At 41.2% G+C, this 22189-nt stretch overlaps 1 non-coding gene across 1 annotated transcript; it reads left to right on the top strand.

Annotated features, from left to right (window-relative positions):
* Positions 1–3084: 3084 nt before the first annotated feature.
* Positions 3085–3223, top strand: LOC132656715 (small nucleolar RNA SNORA17). Its single transcript, XR_009594418.1, has one exon. It is a non-coding gene; the product is annotated as a small nucleolar RNA SNORA17 (small nucleolar RNA).
* Positions 3224–22189: the final 18966 nt, after the last annotated feature.

Raw genomic sequence — 22189 nt, 5'->3', positions numbered from 1 at the left:
TCTGGCATGTAGTGTGCCTGCCTTTTCACCATCTTGATGGTCAGTCAGCACTATCAGAGCAAGCCTGCCACTCCTCAACATTTCTTCCCCATGCACTGCCCTGTAATTGGCAGGAGTGCTCATCCAGCCATCCAAATCTATTTATTCGTTAGTGTTCCAAAGTGCCTGTGAATGTTAGCTTGCTTTTGAGAAGAAATTGTCTGAATTCCATACCAGAAGTGTATTTTCAGAAAGCCTTCCCCATAGTTTTTCTGCAAGAGTTTTGATAAATGTCATTGTGTTCAGAGGATTTATCGGCACCAGCAAGCTGCAGCGCCTCAAATTAGCTGGTGATTGAAATATCTTGTGGAAATCACTCTGCCAACTGAACTAGAAGCCACAGTTAAATTTCCCCATGAACGCCCGTTCTCCAAACCCAAACATGCTTCCATGTTTGTAGTACCGTTTGTTTTGACACCCTCTGTTGTGAATTCTGCAGGTCCACGCACACTCCCACTTCTACCTAGGAGCACATTTGTTTTTGTTTGGGTCAAAATACAACTTTACAGAAGGTAATGCTGAGGTGGACCTGAAGATAAATAGTGTTTGTAACCAAGTGCATGCTGAGTTTTTGTCATAATGAAAGTATAGATTATTCAGAGATTGCGAGGTATGAAAGATTTGTATTAATCTTCACTATTAGCAGCATTTTTACTTTCCCTTATTTTTCATTAATTTATTTTCTTCATAAAATAAATTCTGTTTATCATAAAATCTGTTTACCAACAGGAATATTCCTCTTAGTGTATTCTACAACCATGGATAAAAACACTGATATCCTTATTGTACTTAGTGTGTGTGTGAATGTATGTGTGTGTGTGTGTGTGTGTGTGTGAATGTGCCACAGTTCATGCACAGGTCCTGGGGATTAAACTCAGCTATCAGCCTTGGTGGCAAGCAGATTTACACAGGGAACTATCTTGCCAGCCTCTGAGCTTATTTGTTTTTAATTTAAATTCAACTGAAGTGTAATGTACAGTCTAAAATTGCTCAGTTCCTAAGTATATAGCCTGATGAATTTTCATAAAACAAATGATAAGCAATCATCTTTTATGGAAGAAGCAAGAAATCAATGACACTCAATGCTTACCTCTTGCCCCTTTGGGCTGCTATCTCTCAGAAAGCAACCATGGGCCACCCTTCTAAAACCATACATCACATTCAAAAAATTTAAAAATTTAAAATATGAATATAAACATCCAATAAATTCAAATTTGAAAATATAGAGTCATAAATGTGCTCTCTTTTTTCTGTTTTATTTTATTCATAATTTTATGTGACATTTATTTCCACTGATTGGATGGTTTACGTCGCTTAAAGTGTTGCTTTTGGTTAACAACACAATTAAGTTATTCAGTCCATTCTTGCTAGACACCTGAGTTGTTTTAGATTTTATTAAGAAATCATTATTTCTTGTGGCCATAACAAATAGAACTACTAGAATATCATAGCTATGACTTCCAAATTGGAACATTCCCTCATGGAGAAAAGATGGAGGCTCCTTAATACTGGAGAATCAAATAAAACTCATAGATCTCAGAAGGTTCCTGAAACTTACAAGATTCAGAAACCTCCTCCTCACGGTTAAATAAAAAGTGACAGTTGCTAGAAAGAAGAGAATCTCCAACCAGCCAAGATTCCTGAAAGTCAGACAAGAAGCACTTGGAATGCAGCTTCCATGAGTTTGGTGGTGCAGCTGCCTTTGAATCACCCATGCCTCAGGAAGTAACCATCATCCATATCCCTGTGAGCCTCCCCAATAAATTCAGCGGTTTTATAACTGTTCTTTCATTGGGTCCCTATCTGAAGTTCACATTTATTAGATAACATATAAATAAGTTCTTTTGTGCTTGTGTGTGCACACGTGCAAATGTTACATCATGAGTCAGTCTACACTATAAAGAATGTGTCTTTTCATGATTGCTAGCGAGGTTGAGAATCTCTGTGTGCTTACTGGCCATGGGACTTCTGAGGGAAGCTACTAAGCCTTTTGCAACTCTTTCTAATCAATTGTCAGGCTTTCTCTCTTTTTAATTTCAAAGATATCCATTCTAGATATGAACCTATCTTGGATATTTGCCTATGAATATGTTCTCTTTAGTTGAAGACTTGCTTTCTCACACTCTTAATGATGTCCTTAATGAAAGAAATTTTTGCTTTAGTATTTAATTTATAATTATTTCTGTTGAGTTATGGATTTTTGTAGCCTCCTTAGCAATCTCTGCTTCCTCCGTGGATCGGGTGCTTTGTCCCTTGACTCTTGTCATGTGAGTGTTCAGTCTTTCTGGGAGTGCTTTTTGCATAGTGTTTAAAATTATGAAGCACAGTTTGTGGTTTATAATTACATATGTAGTTTACCACTGTGGTCTCCACTGTTGTACTTGGGATCTTACCCCCTTGAAAATGAAGCTTCTCATCTGATTTCAATAGGGCAACTTCTTGTGTTGGTCCCCTGGCTTTGTTTGCCTTCTGTAGGATTATCTTAGCTATTGTGATATTTATACTTTAATATGTAAGCTTTGAATCAGATTTTCAATAGGTTAAAAGAAATATCCTATCAGGTATCAGCTGAGACTGTACTTAACTATGGACCAATCTAGAAAGACCTGAGTTCTTTAGGTCAGCCTCTTAGCCATCTTCATGGGTTTGTGTTATGTACTTTTATTTTTATTTTAATATTTTTTGGCACTGAGTTGGACCCATTTATTTTTCTGGGTTTTCACTCACACTTGAATGTTCTTGAATATTTGTAGAACATAACTGTCTTCAAGTAGCATGGGTAGATGCACCAATGGTTCTGTGTTAGGTGACAAATCTACAAGACGTGTGATCTGAAGCCTTGAGAAAGCTAGACCCCTCATATAAAGCAGCCTCAGCTTCATTTCTGCAGAATGGAGGAGCTACTGATCCTGGTCCTACTTATTATTGACTTATTTCTGAAGACTTCCTGAATAATACAGTTAATTGGTTTCCAGGTTTTTAGTTTTTTTTTTTTCTTCATTCTTGGCATGAAGCAAATCATGATTTTAAAAACAAAACAAAGCGACTACCCCTACAGGTACTGCATATGAGGCTGCTGTATCATGTATCATGTTTACCTTAGTAGGTGGCAGAGGAGAAAGGTGTGTCTTTACTCAGTGTTCTGATGCAATGTGAATACCTAAATGTTTACTAGCCTAACATTTCTTGGAAAAGAGAGAGCCCAAGTCAGCCAGAAAGGAAGCTAGCCTGTGATGAACACCAGTCTGGGGTGCAGGCCTGGGGTAGGAGGGCATACCATGCTAGAGATGACCCCTGCCCAGTGCCAAAATACATGAGCAGGGCATAGCATTCCTGAGACCACTCCTGATATGCCCCAGACACTCAGAAGCCTTGGGAGACACTAAGAGAGCAAGTAACTGGTAGAGAAATGGAAGAAGAGGAGAAACAAGGATGTGGACACAATGAAGAGAGGCAGAACTGGAGACTGGGGGCAGTGAGGAACAGCCTGATGTGAGCAGCCAGTGATGCCACCTGGGACCATGACGGGGTCCTGACCTGGTCTGCCACCAAGGGCCACATCTGGGTCTGTTGCCCTACAATAGCAGGGGTCTCTTACCACCAAAGGCCAGGCAGACATCCCTGGTCCGGGCTGCTGCTTGGGGACATGTTGGTCTGTGAAGAACTGGCCCCCACCTCACCTCAGCATCTTGGAGAGCTGGCCCTGGGGGCAGGTGAGCAGGAGATCTGGCCCTGCCCTTTATCAGCTGCAGCATTCAGGAGAGTGGGCTCTCCACCTCACCTGGGCAAAGCAATAGAGCTACTCTGGAGCAAGGGTTCAGGTGAGCTGGCTGCAAGGGTGTGGGAGTGGGAGACCTGATTCTGCCGCTTGTCTGCAGTGTGGTCAAAGGAGAGATGCCCTCCCCCTTTCTTGCCCCTTGCCACCTACAGCAGGCAGTAAACCTGGGCTAAGGTCATGAAAGCAGGAGAGGTATCGCTGCCCCTTACCTATGGCCGCATTTAGAGTGGGCCCTGTTCCTCGCATGGCCAGCACTGTAGAGCAGGCCCTAGATGTGGGCATTTCAGGTGAGCCAGTCTCAAGGACCTGAGCACAGGAGAGCCAGCCTTGCCTTTTGTCTACTTTGAAGTGGCATGAGGAGGCCCTCCTCCCCTCTCTTGTCCCTCACCACCTATGGCAGGCAGGAGAGCTGAACCCGGAATCGTGAGAGTGAGCGAACTGTCTCTGTCTCTCACTGGCCCCAACACTCAGGAAAGCAGGACTGCACCTCACGTGGGCAGCAGGGTAGAACTGGCTCTGGCTCAGGGGTTGCAGGTGAAGAGGTCCCGAGGATGTGAGAGCAGGAGAGCCGGTGGGCTGATCAGCTCAGATACCTCTCAGGCTCAGACCCAGGGCTTTGAAATGGCCCACTCCAACACCTACCCCACCAGTGAACTGCTGGAAAGTATGAAGGGACCGATTCTACAGATCCAAAATTACAGGATCTCCATGCTACGGGGCAACAACAAGATATCTGAAAGGAGTCCCAGTGAGCTTCCAGACTGATAGAGTATCAGAAGCCGGAGGCCTCGAATGACCAATGAGACACTGCAGTGAACTTCGCAAAAAAGTGTGGACAAAGAAGTGTGGACAAAAGGGTATGCTGCGGCCCGCTAAAGCTTCCATGATGAGACTGTTTTTCTATTGGGGAAAGGTTGCAAAAGTGGGGTCCAGGTATGAGGGGAGGCAGAGATGAGTGAGACTGGGTACACGATGTGAAATTCACAAAGAACAAATGAAAAGTTAAAACAAAACAAAAACAGCAAAACAAAACAAAAACCTAAAATGTATATCATACAGTAACCTTTACCCTCATTCCTTTTCTTTCTTATATTTTCAAGTCGCTACCTTAGAAACAACACATCATTTCAGTGTGTGGTATCTGAAAACATAAGTATTGCTTTTTTAACCTCAAAAGAACAATTTTAAAATCTGTGATATTTCATATCAGAAGTGATTTTCCAGTGATGATTTTGCAGCAATAATTTAAAAGGCCTTTGTCTTTGAAGTGCTCTCTGTCACATCTGTTGGAAAGTCAACTAGTCCATCATTGCTCTGTATAAGTTAATGTGTCTGTATGGTTGTTTTTTAAGAAATTACTTTTTCCTTCAGGGTAGACTTTATGATGTTGTTAGGTAAGTGGTTCTTTGCATCTATGCTGTTTAGAATTTTAAACAATTTAAAATTTGTAGCACAATGTTTTCCATGAGTATATGAAAACGCTTGGATGTTATCTCTGCAGATACTGTTCCTGTTCTCCACTATGTCCTCAGGCTCCTAGGTGGTGGGCCCGCTACACTTCTTGTTAAATATAACCTGTGCTCCTAGCAATGCTGCGATCAGCATCGTGGCAAGATTCAGCCGGGGCCTAAAATCAGCATTGCTGAAGCAGAAGGTATTCATTTAAGGGTGGCTCATTTCTGACTCCCCCCTCCTCTTTTGTTCTTCAACATCTTCTTTCCTCTAGTCCTGATGACCCTATTTGCTCCCAAATGCCTCCAGACTTTTTCTTTCCATATTTAGATTTAAATTCTATTATTACTCTCTGTGAGAGTGATCTACCATTGCATACTAAATCATCATGGCCAGAAGCTCAGGTTCTATGATTCTTTTAACTCAGAAATTCAATTCACTGAACATTTATTAAACCATAAAATTATACAGCTCACTTATTTTAAGGATAAGCAGTGTCGCCAAGATCCTTCTCCTTACACAGCACTGCATCATTCTCGCAGAAACTTAACAGGAGTTGGGACACTCACTTCTTCCAACTAGGCTTGTCTTTGGATTACTTTTCATTCACTCAAAGAGACTGACATATAAGGAACTAAAGACAGATGGTAGCTGAATACTAAATACTATCACTTTCTGCTATACTAAACATTATGCTTCTAGGATTGTTCACAAGTCACAAGCAATTTAGGGTCTGATTTCAACTGTAGGGGCATCTAGACCCATGACTGCTGTCATAGCAAGAGGGCTACAGCAGACTTGCCTGGCAGAAGGAGGATATACTGAACACATGCAATATTTCAAATGTAGAAACTTCAGGAAATAATACAGTGTCCCTGAGCTTTCCTCAGTACGGATGTAAGAATATGAATATTTTGCTACTTGTGGTATAAGCATCTACTATAGAAAATCACACATGGAAAAACAGACAAACCTATCCTGGATATGTCAAAGCCCTCTAGTCAGTAGGGAAAAGTGGGTGGGACCAGTTCTAGTAAAGAAAATGGATTCCTTGTAACTCTCGGTGAGGAGCAGAGGTTTGCCTAGAGAATAGTATCCCCAGTAAGGTCGTGGTGGAGGAGATGGTTCTATTGTGAGGGAACAGGATAATTTGGTGACCTTTATTTGACATAAATGGCTTTTGTGCGTTTGCTATTGTCATTGGAGTTTTTTGCATATTTTATTAATTATTATTTTTTACAATTTATTCATTTTTTATTCCGGCTGTAGCCCCCTCCCTTGTCTCCTCCCAATACCACTCTCCATCCCTCTTCATCTCCTATGCCCCATTGCCAGGCCACAGAGGAAGACAATGCAGCTGGTCCTGATGAGACCTGATAGGCTAGAGTCAGATAGAAGGGGAGCTGGTCCTCCCCTATTAGTGGACTAGGAGAGGGTCACTGGAGTTTTTATTTTGAGATGGAGGTCTTTCTGTCTTGCTATGAAGTCTAGGCTGTAACCCACCCTGCCTCTTCCTCTCAAGTGCTGGTATTATGGGTGTGTGCCACCTTACCCTGCACTGCCCCTTATCATGCAACGAAGTCCAGTTGCTTAGAAAGTTTTCCTTTTGCAAATCAGTACTTTCCTCTTTTGGTGATGGTAAAGCATCCCAGAAATGAATGAGTGCTTAGAAAAGAGAATATGACGGAAGCTGGTAGCCTTTACTTCAAGAGAAAGATTCCTTTGGGGGATTTTCTTAAACAGAATAAACAATCAGAGATACATCTGTTTCAAGAACCAGAAGGAGAAAGACAAACATGGTATATACTCGCTTATATAGACCTACAAGATATGATAAACATAATGAAATCTATACACCTAAAGAAGATAATCAAGAAAGTGGACACAGGCGAAGATAGATGATCAATCCTCATTTAGAAAGACAAATGAGATGTGCATTGAACGTATGACAGGAGTCTACCACAAAAGGCATCTGAAAGACTCTACCTAGCAGTGTTTCAAAGCAGACACTAAGACTCAAAACCAAACCCTCGGCAGAGTGCAGGGAAGCATATGAAAGAAGGGGAGTTAGTATGATATGAAAAGAATAGGAGCTCTACAAGGACCAAATATATCCGGGCACAGGGTCTTTTCTGAGACTGACACTCAACCAAGGACCATCTATGAATATAACCTAGAACTTCTGCTCGGATGTGGCCCGTGGTAGCTCAGTAACCAAGTAGTTTTCCAAAGTAAGGGGAACGAGGACTATTTCTAACAGGATTTCAAGGGCAGGCTCTTTGACACCCCCCCCCCCCCCAGGGGAAGAGCAGTCATGTTAGGCCACAGAGGAGGACTTTGCAGCCAGCCCTGAAGATACCTGATAAAACAGGGTCAAATGAAAGGGGAGGAGGTCCTCCCCTATCAGTGGACTTGGAAGAGGGCAGGGAGGAGACCAGGGAGGGAGTGTGGGGTTGGGGAGGGAATGAGGGAGCGGGATACAGCTGGGACACAGAGTTAACAAAATGTAACTAAAAAGAAAAATAAATTTAAAAAAAAAGAACCCTGTAAGGAAGCAAATTCATGCTCTAACCTGGATCCTTTAGCACTCCTCTTGCAGACAAGCAGCAACAGGGGTAGTTGGTTACCTCTAGACTCCAGTGGCACTTAGCCTGTGAATTCTTTACTTTAGAAATAAAATTAGAAGTCTTTAAATTAAAGTCAACACTTTGTCCAATTGTATTGTTATGCAAGTCTTTGCTGTCTGGGTTCCATCTCACCACCTGCCAGGATTATTTTTAAATGTCAGTTTGCCACAACCTAGAATGTTCTGGGACGAGAGCCTGGATGAGAGATTACCTAGATAAGGTCGGCCTTTCTTTGCAGATTCCTCTTGACTTGTCATTGAGGAGGAAAAAACCCATCCAGTCTATGAGCAACCCAATTTCAGGGTCTTTTCTGGTTATTTTTATGTCAACTTGATACAAAGATCATCAGATAGAATAAAAACCTCAATTGAGAAAATGCCTCCATGAGACCCATCTCTAAGGCATTTTCTTAATTAGTGGTTGATGGGTGAGGGAACAGACCATTGTGGATGGTACTGTCGCTGGGCTGGTGGTCCTTGGTTCCATAAGAAAGCAGGCTGAGCAAGCCGTGATGAGCAAGCCTGTAAGCAGCAGCTCTTCATGGCCTCTGAATCAGCTTCCTGCCATGCTTGATTTTCTGTCCTTACTTCCTTCATGACGGACTACAAAGTGAAATTAGAAGACAAATAAACATTTTCCTCCCCAAGTTGCTTTTGGTTATGGTGTTTTATCACAGGAATAGAAATTCTAAGACAAGTTCATACCAGGAGTGGGGTATTGATATGACAGAGCTCACTATGTTTGTGGGGTTTGGGGATGATTGTGGAATCAGTTTGGAACGTTGGGCCAGAAGGTGAGCTGTTCTGTAGGAACTTGGAAGAATATAATGTTGATAGCAGTGTACATGCAGTACAAAAACCAAACACTAATGAGTACGCATCACACTATGAGAACGGGTGATCCAGAGGCTGTAACTGGTGGCTGAAATGGTACCTGGGACATGCTCCTCTTTGCCTGTAGAAACACTGACATTAGTATCTTCAGCACCAAAATGAAGAAGAGGCTGGGAATAGTTTCTATGACTCCATTTGTTCAACCTCCCATCTAGCCTGTGTTTTAGATGGTAGTTGTTACTCAGTGTGAGGAGTGCCTCTCCTTCAGTTCTCATGGGCCTATGGCTGCAGAGAAAGTATTTTGATTTTGGCCCGTGAGCATTTTATTATTAATTTGTTCTTTGGTAATTTTATTTTTGTATATAAGACATTCTGGTCATATTTTCCTTCCATCTTCACTGTCCCTCCACCTCCTCCCAACAAGTCTCCATCCAACTTTCATGTCTTTTTTTGTTTCTGAATTTGCTTTCTAATTTACTGGTATTTACAAGGTCCACCCACACAGCCAAGGGAATGTAGCTAGTTACTAGACTGTGAGTAACTGACAAACCAATGGCAATATCACTGAAGACCTTGATTTCTACTCCTCCAGCAGCCTTTTGCTATCTTTACCTTCCCAGAGAAGGAAGGAGTCTTTATTATTATTGTTATTTTACCATTTAGTCATTTATTTGACTACTTTACAGCCTGATCCCAGACTCCTTCCCCAATCTGCTCCCATCCCCACTTCTCCTTCTTCTCAGAGAAGGGGAAGTCCCCAAGGGGTATCACCCAACCATGGCACCTCAAATCCCAGCAGGACTAAGCACATCCTCTTCCACTGGGGCCTGATCAGGCAGCACATCTAGGGGAGAGAGATCCAGAGGCAGGCAACGGAGCCAGAGCCATCCTCTATTCCCTTTGTCAGATGACCCACATGTTGACCACACTGCACATTTGCTACGTACATGTGGGTGATCTAGGTCCAAACCAAACATGTTCTTTGGTTGGTGGTTCAGTCTCTGTGAGTCCCCATAGGCCCAGGATAGTTGACTCTGTAGATCTTCTTGTGGTGTCCTTGACTCCTCCAGCTTCCTCCATCCAGGAAGGAGTTTTATGAGTTCCTTCCCCACTTATGGCTGAATGTTTACTGTTGCAGTCTTTTTCAGGCCATGTGCAAGCAACAATACCATTATAAGTTCTTGCGTGTCATGGCTATGGTATGGCCCTATCCTGATTAGTTTTATTGTCAACCTGACACACCTGGGAAAAGGGGACCTCAAGTGAAGAATGCCCTTGGTCAGATTGGCCCATGCATACATCTATGAGGCTTTTTCATGATTGCTCATTGATCTAGAAGGCCCAGTCCAATGTGAAACTATCCCTAGGCAGGTGTCCTGGGTTATACAAGAAAGAAAGCCTTGCTGGGCAGAGGCTGGAGGCACTGTAACACTGTAAGCAGTGTTCCTCCATGGTTTCTGCTTCTGTTCTGACCTTGAGTTCCTGCCCCAATTTACCTTTAATGATGGACTGTGACTGTAAAAATGCAAACTAAAATAAACCCTTTCCTCCTCAAAAGTTGTTTTTGATTGTGGTGTATCTCACAGCAACAGAAAAGCAAACTATAACACCCCCTGATGTAATGTTTCATGGTTCTCTGTCTGTTGGCTCTCACACTCTTCCCATCCTCGTTTCTGTAGCTGTGCCCTGAGCCTTGGAGGGGGTGGTATCACATCTCCTTTGATAGGACATTGGAGATGTTTGTGTTTTTTTAAGGAGGAGGAGGGAGCACCCCAGAATGAGGATTCTGTGCTATTTTCCATTGCTATGTGGTGTCTTGGATGCCAAGTTTTTTCTTCATCCAATGTCTACATTTTTTTTCCTGTAAAAGTATAGACTTGTGATTCTTGTCCTAACTTTTTATGCTGATTTTGATGGCTTCCTTTTAAAGGATACTGTGTCCTTGTGGATGACACAATACATTTCTTTAAGTTACTGGATGTTAAAAAAGAATCAAATAATGTTCATAACATGGAAATATACATATTAAGTGTAATATATTCATAATCATGCTATTTGTGCTCAGATGCACAAATAGTGTGAAATGAAAACTGTCTGATAATATTCATAATCATATAAAAGTATTATTTTCCTTATTAAATCACTTTTTTCAGGTTTGACTTCATAATAAAAAACAAAACAAAACCCTAAACTTAACAAAGTTAAAACTGTGTTGGTGTGATGAGACTTAGGAGAGTTGAAGGAGCAGAGAAAATGAGATACAGAAGATTGATCTTCAGGAACTCATTGTGGGAGGGATTATAGTCATCGTTCCTTAAGCCTCTTCTCTGGGTGGGCAGGAGCTGATATTCACACAGCACCAGTAAGCCTAGCCTTTTGTAGTGTTTTGTTTATATCTCAGGTTTCCTTGAAATGGAAGTGGAGGTGGAAGCAGGCAGGAACCCAGGAAGCAGGAGGATCTGGGCCCACATTCAGTTAATTAAGATGCAAAGATGGGAACAGCTAGCCTGGCCTTCCCTCAGAGCGTCTTCACTGTCCTTAAACATGTATTTACCAGAAAGAAAATAAAACCATCCCTTTCCAGATGGGGATGGCGATGACGTAGGAGTAACTGTCATTTGCCAGAGATTTCCCAGCATTGTTTTCCTCTTTGAAGTTAACCTTTTACTGTCCTAGCCTTTTGTTCTCAGAACGTGTGTTGATATGCGCCTTATGTTTTGACTTATCCCTTTGGATTTTGTCTTCATCTGTGTTTCCAGTTCTAAAAATGTAAGCATATAAAATTTCCTGTTAAAGTATACTTTACATTATTAAGGAATATAAACCAGGATTGCTGGAGACACCTTGTCCCCTAGGGAGAAGAAGTGAAGCCAAACAGTGTTAGCAAGGAGCCAAGGACAAAACCAAATCCAATGTAAGGCCTTGAGGAATATCTTCCACTTTGTGATTTGTATCGTAAGAAATTTTCACCTATTCTCCTTGAACTAACGCACTATTATATTTTAAATGGAAAATTTCTCCCAAATGCTCTCGTGACTCAGAGGGAGTAGCCTCGCTGGAAGTTGTGCATCAGCAGGGATGGCAGGGTTTGAGGGCATATAGCCTGACATCACTCTGTTCTTTCTCTGCTCCCTGTGCAGGTGAAACACAATTTGCCAGCCTAATGTTCCTGCAGCCATGCCTTCTTAGCCATGATGAACTGTGTCTACTCTGGAACCAAAGAGCCAAACAGCCTTTTTCTTGCCATCGTATTTTATCACAGTATCGGATAAGTAGCTGATACACCCACCAACAGCTGAAATTATCCCAAGATTAAAGACTTCCTGAAAATGTAGCTTTTAACCCAGCAGGCTTTCTATACGATGTGTGGGAGAAGTACATCATTTTTGTAGGGGTGTTTGGAAGAGCCCACATGTCTCTTTACACAGTTTTATATGATTGCCTCAGGAGCTGACAAACACAACCTGCTTGAGCTGGGAGAATAGCCTACCTGAACCACAGATCTGCTCCCATAGCAGTCACATTTTGACTACATATTGCTTAGCTGAGTCAAGTACTAAGGTTTGATTATTTCATTATTTTTATATTTTCTGAATTCCAACCTGACTTATGTTCAAGTTTCTTTTGAAGGTACTAATGAGTGGGTTTGTGATGGCATTTCCATTGTTCCTGATACTGCATTGGCCTTCCTTGTCCACCCTTCCCCATTTTCTTTTCCAAGCTTCTGAGAGTCTCCCTTTTACTTCCTCTCCCTTTTTCTTTTCTAAATCTCCACACTTCAATAAAGTAACAATAATTTTCTGAGTCTGGCTTAATTTGCTTGCTATGTTGTTCTTCACTTATAACCATTTTCTTGCAAATAACTATGGACATATGAGCTAATTCTGTGTCTTAACTACTGTGAATGGTCCTTGTAGTTCTAATGTTGAGTGCCATCTCTGAAAAAACAAAACTTGAGGTTCCGAGTAGACTCCAGAGCACATCCAGTGAAGTATGTGTCACTCCTTGCCACAGGCCAAGTTCAGCTTGATAACTTCTAGTTGGCAAGGGAAGGGGTAAAGTCCTAGCCTTTGCTGCCTCCAGAAAGCAATTCCAAAGGTACATACAATATTGTTATACCATGATGGAGTAGTTTAAAGAAAAAAAAATCCCAAATAAATGTTTAAGAAATTTCCAGCCAAAGTCATCACCTCCTTAATAAGTGGCATAAACAAAAACCCAGCAACTGAAGTAGCACAGACATCTGGACTCATGCTCAGTTTTTGACTGCTTGTTGTGGCTCTGAGGGTTCTGGAGTAATTATCCCCTTAGATTCCATGGAGAAGCTGGGAAAGTGAAATGAAACCACGAATTGTCTCAAACAGTGATAAACCATAAAACCCTGGCAAACCCACAGGGGTGCATAGATCTGGCTGTGAACTTTAAGGTTCCATAGAAAGCAGAAGTAGAAGGTCGCTCCTTCTCAGTTGCTGGAGAAAGTGCCAGCACTAGGATGTCAGAGCAGGAGAGACAAGGTCCAGAAGGAGAGGCAGCCTCTCCATGTGACCTGAGGAAGGCAGAGCAGAAGCCGTTCACTGATTTCTGTTTCTTGATAAAGAAGGTGTGGGGCAGACTGACTCACTGTTTAAGACTTTCTCTAAAATACATGTCTGAACAGCAGCACTTATGTAACTTGATGCCTACTTTTTATTTGAGGAAAGGGAGTACTATTGATATATTTTGATGTTCCTCAAAAGGTCCAGGCTGATTTATGGCAGAATTTAGGAGCAGTAACTCACTCATTGCCTCAGGACTTCATCTGCAAAAACAAAACAAAACAAACAAGCAAAAAAAAAAACCTGAAGCAAAATAAAAAATAAATGAAACAACCCCATCAATTTTGTCATTCTGAGATGCTAAACATGGCACCTGTCTTGAGAAGGTGGCCACGTAGTATAGTAGGAGACAGAGACTTAACACATGGGTTTGGCAATTGTTGGTTGGACCATGAACTCCACCAGAAGGATGATGTTGTCATCTTCATCAAAATCACCCCCGTGTTTGGTATGATAGGTCCTGATTATTTAATCAACATTTACATAAATAGTTTAGTAACTTGATAAATATTGGATATTAAAGAAACTAAGTTTTATAGAGTGTGACAGTGAACTGCCTGGGAGGGGCTTTTGTGTTACTTCCAGGCACTCTGGAAGATGAATTACTTGATGACAGTGTGGATGACATTTCAGACTAAAGGGGTACCAGAAACAATGAGGCAGACAGCAGGTGGAGAGCCAGAGTGATGGAGAAAAAGACAAGTCAGGTGATGGAAGATGTCTGTATTTCTTTTTTTATTTTAATTTTTTATATTAATTACAGTTTATTTACTCAGTATCCCAGCTGTAGCCCCCTCCCTCATTCTCTGCCAATCCCACCCTCCCTCCCTCATCTCCTCCCTGCCCCTTTCCAAGTCCACTGATAGGGGAGGTCCTCCTCCCCTTCCATCTGACCCTAGCTTATCAGATATCATCAGGACTGGCTGCAATGTCCTCCTCTGTGGCCTAGCAAGGCTGCTCCTCCCTCTTCTTAAATGTCACTGGAGGGCCTCTGATATGTGATGCCCATAGCAAACAACCTTGACATCTCAGTGGCTTTCCACAAGTGTTTGGTTTCTTTGTTCACTTACTTGCTGATGGCTTCAAGTCTTCTGCTGTGGTTTCTCTTGGTTGTGCAATCAGGTTTGCATTACACTCTAGAGTGCAGACCTAGGAGGCAGGCAAGCTCTCCAGGGCATGTTTTTAGGGCAAAGGACAAAGAAGCATGAACACACTATTAGCCCAAGAGATGTGTGATTCTTCTATAGGAGAGTAAGTAATGGACTTACCCTTACTACACAGGTTTCTGGCAGACAGATTGTTGCTACAGCAAAAGATAACACAGAAGTTGGTGAAGTAGAAAGACTATAACAGGAGACCTCTGAGATTCCATTCTCAGAATTCACAGTGACTAGACAGTACTGTTGATGGAAGCAGAGTAGGCAATGGTGACACAAAAGAAGCAGCAACAGTAGCCGGAAGTTCTATTCCTACCAGTCTATACAGCAATCCAGAAGTGATTATCTTAGTCAAAGGGGATGTTTTCTTCCCCCGTCTCTCCAGCAGTCATACTGATGGAAGAAATCTTGAGCATGAAAAAGCACGTCCCTAAATTCAAGACAGAGTACTCAGGTTTGATGCAACACTCATTTTTTTTTTAGAAGCAATAGATGCAACTTTATGTTGTTTTAAAAATACAAAACAAACAAAACCAGTCAGAAATTTATTAAGTGCATTGTGAGAGCTAGAAGTAGTGGGTTTCTTCAGGCATCTGCTGGACTTGACAGGGCCATTGCACACATGAACTCACAGCAGTTGTGACTGCATGAGACAGACCTGCACAAGATTAAGCCAGTGTAAATCCCAGCATGGATGAGAGAAGGGGTCACAAATTTTGAAGAAAGTGAGGCCTTTGCAAGGCCATTGCCAGCCTAGGACACACACACAGCTCTCATTTTGCAGGACAGATTGGAAAGAAAAAAAAATCCTTCTTGGGAAACCACCATTCTGTGACTTTGCCCATGGACTAGGCTTTTTTCATCCAGTGTTTGTGGACTAATCTACATCCCTTAGCAGCTGAAGAGGTGGGATTGAGAAGAGGTTAGCGAATTTACCCAGGCATGTCCACACAGTTTTACAGACTTGGAGACCTGTGTGGTAAAATTACAGACTCCATGCTCGGAGGGCAAGTTCTACAGTGTTAGCTGGACAGTCCTGAATAAAGCCACTCTATTCTTCAGGTTCTTCATTGCTGAAGTGTAAGCAGCAACCATTTCTTCCAGATGCTTCTGGGTGACTTCAGCTAAGTTGCTTTATATCACTGTGTCTCATGAACTACTAATATGCTTGTTGGGAATGCTCATGTTAAGTCTGCATTTATTAAGGGTTCTGCTGTAGTTTTTGGAATTCTCCATCCCAGAGCTTGTTTGTTTATTTTGTTCATTTGGGTTTTTTTTGTTGTTGTTTTGTGGGATTTTTTGTTTGTTTCTTTGTTTGTTTCACTTGTGTGTAACATCAACTAGAGATATTGCTTTATAAATGTGTGTAAGAAAGAATACAATAATAAAATTTTATAGTTTTTCAACACTTGAGCAAACATTTTGGGTGCTCAACTGTCAGAATTTGCCTTCAGTGGCAACATGGAATGACATGACCTTGGCTCACCCCGCCAATCACTCACTTGGAGGCCACCTCATCAAGTAGTGCTCAAAGGCATTTATTTCTGATAAAAAAAATGTTAGCCCATCTTATCTGTTAAGTTTTCCAGAGAACCTGATTTCTTAGCTGTAGTCCCCAGGTTTCTATTTTCTCTTACAGTTTCATTATTTCATAATGAAAGTTCGTCTCCAGGAGGACATGGATTGATTCTGTCCAATGCTAAGGATTTCTCAAACTGTGTGGATTGGCCAACTTGGATGGATCCTTGGCATTGTCACTGTGGGAAGCAGAAAATGAGGTAAGGTAAATTTTACACAGCAGGTTTCCTGTGGTCACTCGGCTAGGACACCTGACAGTAGCTCACCACAGCTTCATGTACATCATCCTTTTTGAAACACCTATGACCACCATGCTAGTGCACACTTGCAAATCCAGAGAAAGAAGCAGAAGTCAAGATGAACGGTTTGACCAACCCATCTCAGCCTTGATATCCACACATTCACTTAGTGCCTCTTCACCACCTTGGCTTCAGATAGAAAAGGAAATAACGAGAAACAACAGTGTAGTTGTTCTCAGAAGGTCAAGGAGGATAACCATGGCCAGAGGCAAATTTATGTAGAGACTTTGTGTTTCTGCTCAGTCTTTTGTTAGTGTTCAACAAATTCCGCACTTCTCCTTTGGGGACATCAGTTTTGTGTGCTCCAAGTAGGTACTTCTGGGTGACTCTCACACAAAGGTACTGGGTGGTGCATTCACTTTCTCTGTGTGAGAAACAATATTGTTCAGGAAAGGAACATCTTATCAACCATTTCTAGCAAGAGATGTGAAAAAAATCTACTCAATTTGGACTTCAGCCAGCCATCTGTAAAGTGGGTTCCTTTATAGTATTTTTGTAGAGATAAAAATTGATCAATACACATAAAATGTCTAAAATTGTGCCTTTCACTGGGTAAAATATATTTTAGCAAGTGTCATATGAAGCTAACTGTTCTGACTCCAGAATCTTGAGTCTCAATATGCAGTACCAGAATGCAGGGAACTATCTTAAGTCCAAATATATTAGTCCCAATTATAGAATTACTGGTTTGATATCTCTGGGAAACTCACATGAAACCAATGAACCAATTTATCTTTTAAAAAAATGTATTGTGTGTGTGTGTGTGTGTGTGTGTGTGTCAGAGCTCGGCATGAGTTGAATTCCTCTCTCATTCTCCATCGTATTTCTTGAGGCAGGGTACATACAATCATAATAGGATTTTACATGGGTTCTAGGGATGAAATGTTTGATGCACCAAGCATGAGTGTTGTTCTAGTTTCCTTCTTATTGCTTCTGAGCAAAGCAACTGGTAGAAAAAAGGGTTTTCTTGGCTTACACTTTTGGGTCACAATCCATCATCAACAGATGTAGGGCTAGGAACTTAGGTCATGGGGAAAGCTGCATAGAAGGATGCTGTTTGTTGGTCCACACAAATACTTGCTCCCAGGTCATGCTGAACTGGTTTTCTAATATAACTCAGGACCACCTGCCTAGGGATGCTGCTATCTATAGTGGCAGGGCCATCCTGCATCAAGGAGCAATCAAATCATTGTCTACACAGACATGGGGAACTCACTGTGATCTTGTTAAATCTCTCCAGACTTAAGTGTGTCTATGATAGGCCTTGAGAGAGACCCTTTTGAAATTTGAAACCTGCACAGGACAGAGAAGACTTATATCTCAGAGGGGAGAGAAAGAATTAATTTATAAATATTTTAAGTAAATGGTCTAAGCAAAGGGAAGGACCTGAGACAAGAACAAATTGTAATGACTAGGGAGTGTAGTCAAGCTGTGATGTACACACTTGATGTTAAATGAAGCTGAATCCAGCTCAACTTCACATTAAAATTATCTTTATGTCTATCAAAAGAAGGTAAGCCAGGCACTGTGATCCAGGCAGAGGCAGGAGAATCTTGAGTTCAGGATTAGTCTCAGCTGCACAGTGAGATTCCTTGGCACAAAATGAAGGGCTGGAAGTGTATCTTAGTAGTAGAGCATTTGCCTTGCATGTGCAAAGCTCCAGGCATAATTACATGTTTTGATGAATATTTTTAAGTATGGTAAAGCAATTGAATTAGTGCTGGTGATGGTTCAAAGCTGATGAACAAGTCAGAAGAGGTTCGGTAATGCCCAGAAATAAACACAACCAAAATGTCCATGCTTCAATATAGCAAATGTTAAGTTTAGTACTTCAAGTCTTCAGCAGATCTTGGTGATTTTCGTGCAGTCCCTTCATGTAATCTGTTCATGTATATAGTTTCCACTCCTCTATCTTCTGTAATGGAATGTATGTAGAGATGCATGTGCAACCAAGTCTATCCATATGTGTTGGAATGAAAGAAGAGGCAGTATTTCAACTGGTTTTTCTTCCAGGAAAGATAAACCAGTTGAAATACAGGTGAAGAATATCTTTTTCACTTATATTGCTTTTGGTAAGGCCTTGGAAAAAAAATAAACCAGCAAGATATGAGTTACTTTCCATGATTACCGTTTTGAGTGGAAGAAACAAGAGGAATGAGTGGAAAAGGAAAATGGTAGGTTTGAGCTCTGCTTATAAACAGTTTACCACACAAGTTACAACCATACAGTTAGGTAATTCAGAGATAGTCTTGCTTGCCCAGCATTCTTAGCATGAGAGGGAAGCAACCATTATTGTTGGCTCTGACCAAAACCATGGCCAGCCCACATGGGAGGTCCTGAGGACCTGAAGTAGGGTATCGGAAGGGGTTTTTCTAATGCTATTTATCTTTTCTTCATACTGATCCCAAATCCACTAGATTGGCTTTGTGAGGTATATGATTGATATTGAAGAAAGTTGTATTCAGTTTAACATCACAGGTTGTCTGGGAAATCCCTAAGTATGTTGTAAATTATTAGAAGTAGCCATAAAGTCAGCCTTGACCTTTGTCCCATTTAGATTATAAAAAGCCACTAACTTGAAAATCTTTTACCGTTTAGTGAAAGCTGTATAGCACTGAGACATGTTTTCACTTGTCCTGTTATTGATGGGGTACAAAGATGACCTAAGAAGTGTGTTCTCCACAAATGAGATCGCAGAGGAGGCCACAGGCTGGCACTTAGATCATGTATTTACTGAAACTGAGAACAAGGTGCTGACGGGGAAGGATTGAGTTACTGTCTTAGTTTTTGCTACTAGGAGCTGCAGTTAGAAGTTTGGGCCCTACCCCAACGATGCTGATGCTGCATGTTTCTGTGGAATGCAGCCTAGCTTCAGATTGCAGCCTTTTTTTTTTTTTTTTCTTCACATCCAGGATCTTTTCTTTCTTCAGGTATATGTAATTTAGAATCTGGTATATTTTTCTATGTGATATCTCCAATACTTAAGCAAACTCTGACAGAAAGAGCCTAGTAATTCCAAGGATCCTAAGTGTCTTCTTTGAAAATGAGTCATTTCCAGCTGCATGGCTTAAAGGGAAAGCAGTCTGCACACTGTTGTGGGGACTGGTGAGGCTGGCCACCCTGCTGTGGGGAGAGGTGAAGGTAGTCACAGTTTCCATGGGGAGAGTAAGGACGGGTGAAGGCGATCTATACACTACTGGTAGGGAGAATGACAAACAGCTGAAGTTAGTCCACAGGTTGTTGCACAGAGAGCTGAGGACAGTTGATGTTGGTGGGAGAGGTGTGGACAGGTGAAGGTAGTCATGGTGTTGGTAGGAGAAGTGTGGACAGGTGAGGGTAGTCATGGTGTTGGTAGGAGAAGTGTGGACAGGTGAGGGTAGTCATGGTGTTGGTGGGAGAAGTGTGGACAGGTGAGGGTAGTCATGGTGTTGGTGGGAGAAGTGTGGATATGGTGAAGATAGTCTACAGGTTGTTTCAGGGAGAGATGTGGACATGTGAAGTGCATTCAGATATGAGGAGCGGTCACAGCTGTGTGAGAGCAAGAGGTATGTGATTTTAAGTTAAATGTCTGGGCAGCTCTCCTCCCTTCCCCTGATTTGGAGCTCAAGAAAATAAGCAACACTGAAAAATACCAGAAGGATCAGAGGTGATGGTGTTTCACAAGGCTGGCATGTCAGCAGATTATATAAGAACAGGAAAGAGTGCAGGAGGGTGAGAATCCCGGGGCAGTGGTAATGATGACAAAACTGAAGTTCCCATCCCCTCACAGTTGGCTTACTGTGGTTTGAAGTTTTCTTTCAAATGTAGTCATGTCCCCAACTGGCATTGCTACTACGTAGCACCAAGAGCAATAGCCCTGTTCTAGGAAGTTTATGATACATTGGCACGAATGCAAACTGCCAATTAAATATGTGGCTTTAGGGTAACAATCTTAAAAACTGACACAGATATGAGGGAAAAGAGCTATAAATTCTACTTTTGTGTTATTAAAAATGTGAGATTTGGGTGGGTTTGGGGAATACTCTGACATATTGGAAGGCTGTGGACTTTCACTGATTGTCAGCCTGTCTAATTAAGAAGTGTGAATACCCATTCACAGGCTGTGGGTACAGGGGGACATGTCCAAGGCAAATGTGTCCATGAGAACTTAGGAAAAGAGAAAGCTTTCTAAAAATGACATTGAGATGTACAGAAATTCAGAAGTGTGGGCTGCAAGGGTTATAGAAAGAGTCAACAGAATTTATACATGTGTCCACCAGACAAAACCAAGGGGGCTGATGGTAGAGGGGAATTAAAAAATCATGCAGTTGTTACTCATTAATAAAATGCTATATTTGTAGTCCTTTATTAAATGATGAGGTATACATGTATTCAGTTATGCAAAAACACAATATTTGGTTTAAACGGATATTAAAAAAGAGCATGGAATATATGTTAACCCAACTGAGCCATGAACATTCAATTTTTTTTCTTCAGAGATTTGAAGGGGTTTTTTTTGTTTTTTGTTTTTGTTTTTGTTTTTTGTTTTTTTGTTTTTTTTTTTTTTTTTCATATAAGTCTTTCACTTGATTGGTCAGAGTTACACCAAGATACTTTAAGGTTTTTGTGGCTATTTTGAAGGGTGTTTTTGCCCTAATTTCTTTCTCAGCCCATTTGTCTTTTATATACAGAAGGGTTACTGAATTTTTTGAGTTAGTTTTTTAACCAGCCACTTTGCTGAAGATGTTTATCAGCTGTGGAAGTTCCCTAGTAAAATTTTTGGGGTCATTCATGTATACTATTTTATCATCTCTGAATAGTGATACCTAGACCTCTTCCTTTCCAATTTGTATCTCTTTGATCTCCTTTAGTTGTCTTATTGCTATAGGTAGGATTTCAAGTACTATGTTGAAGAGATACAGAGAGAGTGGGCAGCCTTAGCTTGTCCCTGATTTCAGTGGAATTGATTTGAGTTTCTCTCCGTTTAGTTTGATGTTGGCTATAGGCTTGCTGCTATTGCTTTTACTGTGTTTAGGTATGTACCTTGTGTACTTGATCTCTCCAAAACTTTTAACATGAACAGGTGTTGGATTTTATCAAATGCTTTTTTTTGGCATCTAAGGAAATGATCATGTGGGTTTTCTTTACTTTCAGTTTGTTTATATGGTGGATTACACTGATGGATTTCCATATATTGAACTACCCTTGCATGCCTGGGATGAAGCCTACTTGGTCATAGTGAATGATATCTTTGTTGTGTTCTTAGATTCAGTTTGCTAGTATTTTATTGAGTATTTTTGCATTAATATTCACACACGAGATTGGTCTGAAATACTTTTTCTTTGTTAGGTCTTTGTGCAGTTTAGGTATCAAGGTGACGGTGGTTTCATAGAATGAGTTTGGTAGTATCCCTTCTGTTTCTATTTTGTTGAATATTTTGAAGAGTATTGGTATTAGTTCTTCTTTGAAGGTCTGGTAGAATTCTGCACTGAAACCATCTGGCCCTAGGCTTTTTTTTTTTTTTTTTTGGATGGGGGACTCCTGATGACTGCTTTTATTTCCTTAGGGGATATAGGACTATTTAATTGATTTACCTGATCTTGATTCAGCTTTGGTAAGTGGAATCTATCAAGAAAATTGTCCATTTCATTTAGATTTTCAAATTTTGTGGTGTATAGGCTTTTGAAGTAAGACCTAATGATTGCTTGGATTTCCTCAGTGTCTGTCATTATGTCTCCCTTTTTATTTCTGGTTTTGTTGATCTGTTGCCTTTTGTTTGATTTGGCTAAGGATTTGTTGTCTATCTTATTGATTTTCTCAAAGAACCAGCTCCTGTTTTTTTGTTTTGTTTT

Source organism: Meriones unguiculatus, chromosome 9 (genome assembly GCF_030254825.1).
Source record: "Meriones unguiculatus strain TT.TT164.6M chromosome 9, Bangor_MerUng_6.1, whole genome shotgun sequence".
NCBI classification, from domain to species: Eukaryota; Metazoa; Chordata; class Mammalia; order Rodentia; family Muridae; genus Meriones; species Meriones unguiculatus.
Note: the sequence above shows the minus strand (reverse complement) of the source record. Positions and strands in the feature narration are given on the sequence as shown.